A 2,500-nucleotide genomic window follows, 5' to 3' on the forward strand; every position below is an offset into this window, starting at 1 on the left:
TAATTCTTTTATAACGTCAGGGAAGTCTGTCGAAAAGAGGCAGACTGTATGCTCTAGGAATAATGAAAAGGCTAGAGAATTCTGAATTTTGGAAGTGAATTGCAAAAAGGATTGATCAAACAGGTTGGCATGAAGTCCACAACTTTCTGGCAATATGATAATCAAACTTATTCCCTTAGTTGAATCAACTGTACGTGGGCTGGAAATAGAGATGATAATTGAGCCAAGTTGACATCTGTTCTTGGTTAACTGGGTCTAACGGTAGGAGGCAGACTAACTACGATCTGCTGACAGATTTATTATGCTTGCGAAAACACATCCATGAGCATAACGCTCTCGCTTGGATGCCATATAAAGAATTGTCCTCGTAAAGAAATTTGTTAAGATTAGAATTTAAAGATTTTTATACTTTAGGGTAGGTCATGAGCAGCAAAAGGCAAGGCACTGGCCAGTGCCTAGAGACCAAACATTACCTACATGACCAAAGTCAAAGCATACTTGATGGGTAATCGAAAATCAAACTGAATAATAATAATAATAATAATAATAATAATAATAATAATAATAATGTGAAAACAAATATTCCATAACAAAGAAGTAGTCAATGAAGAAAAGAGTCAAAAGTATGTTATTCTAATGTAAATTGAACAAAGCATAATATTCGGTAGTCAGTGTCTAGACGCATCCTCGAAAGCACAGATCTAAGGGAGCCTTATCTCTGCCTCTGCTCTTCAAATTTCTTGTCTTATCGGATGATAATCGGTAGCCATTCGCTGAGCTATGGCATTTTGCCTGTTTTGCTTCTATGCGACGCCGTTTCTAACAACTGAACCTTAACTACTTAAGTACTGCTTATGCGAACGACCATTCTGTCGTCTTCTGGTGCATTTTGGTGAAAACTAATGAAGTAAAGGTTAATATAAACGGGAGTCTACTGTCATTTGTCATGCTTTGATATTAAAAGTTCCATATCAGGTCACAACAATTTGATAAGCTTATATCCTAGAAATTTTGTGCCCCATCATTATCTGAAGTATATATTTGCGAGTAGGCTACATACATGCACACAAATACAAACATGCACACACACACACACACAAACACACGCACACATACAGTATATATATATAATATATATATATATATGTGTGTGTGTGTGTGTGTGTGTGTGTGTGTGTTGACCAGGGCACCAGCCACCCGTTGAGATACTACCACTAGAGAATTATTGGGTCCTTTGACTGGCCAGGCAGTACTATATTGGATCATTTTCTCTGGTTACGGCTCATTTTCCTTTTGCCCACACATACACCAAATTGTCTGGCCTCTTCACATTTTCTCCTCTGTCCTCATACACCTGACCATACTGAGATCACCAAACAATTCCTCTTCACCCAAGAGGTTAACTACTGCAATGTACCAAGCAGCTCTTCTAGGAGGACACTCCAAAATCAAACTATTGTTCTCTTGTCTTGGATAGTGCCATACCATGGTCTTTCACTGTCTTGGAGTAGAGTTCCCTTGCTTGTGAGTGCACTCGGGCACACTATTCTATCTTATTTCCCTTCCTCTGAATTTTTGTCTTTATCGTTTACATGTGAAAGATTTATTTCAATGTTGTTATTGTTCTTGAAATATTTTACTTTAATTGTTAATTTCTTCTCTTATAGTTTCCTTATTTCCTTTCCTCCCTGGGATATTTTCTCTGCTGGAGCCCTTGGGCTCTTAACTTCCTGCTTTTCCAACAAGAGTTGTAGCTTAGGAAATAATAATAATAATAATAATAATAATAATAATAATAATAATAATAATAATATATGAGTGTGTGTGTTTGGCATTGTCTCGCTTAATTTTTTTCATATTTGTTACTAGATGCTAAAACACTCAAATAGACAGAAAAATACCTTAGAAAACTCTGCCGGAAAAATCCCAGATAATGGATTCAGAATGAAGTCAACAGTGATTTATTGGAAAAAATAAGTTTTGAAATTCTTGTATCTACTATTAGAATAATAACAATAAGTCGTTCAAAGCTTTAATTTTCTTTCTGAATATAATTAACTAGTGCACGTGACCCGTCAAAAGTGATGGCTAAATACTTAGGCACACACACACACGCACATGCACTTCCCTTTCACCAGGGTATTATTATTATTATTATTATTATTATTATTATTATTATTATTATTATTATTATTATTATTATTACTTGTTAAGCTACAAACCTAGTTGAAAAAGCAGGATGCTATAAGCACAGGGGCCCTAACAGGGAAAATAGCCCAGTAAGGAAAGGAAACAAGGGAAAATAAAATATTTTAAGAACAGTAACAACATTAAAATAAATATTTCCTATATAAACTATAAAAACTTTAACAAAACAAGAGGAAGAGAAATTAGATAGAATAGTGTGCCCGAGTGTACCCTCAAGCAAGAAACCTCTAACCCTGCCCAAGACAAGAGAACAATTGTTAGATTTTGGAGTGTCCTTCTCTCAGGAGAGCTG

This window comes from Palaemon carinicauda, chromosome 8 (assembly GCF_036898095.1).
Source record: "Palaemon carinicauda isolate YSFRI2023 chromosome 8, ASM3689809v2, whole genome shotgun sequence".
Taxonomy (NCBI): Eukaryota; Metazoa; Arthropoda; class Malacostraca; order Decapoda; family Palaemonidae; genus Palaemon; species Palaemon carinicauda.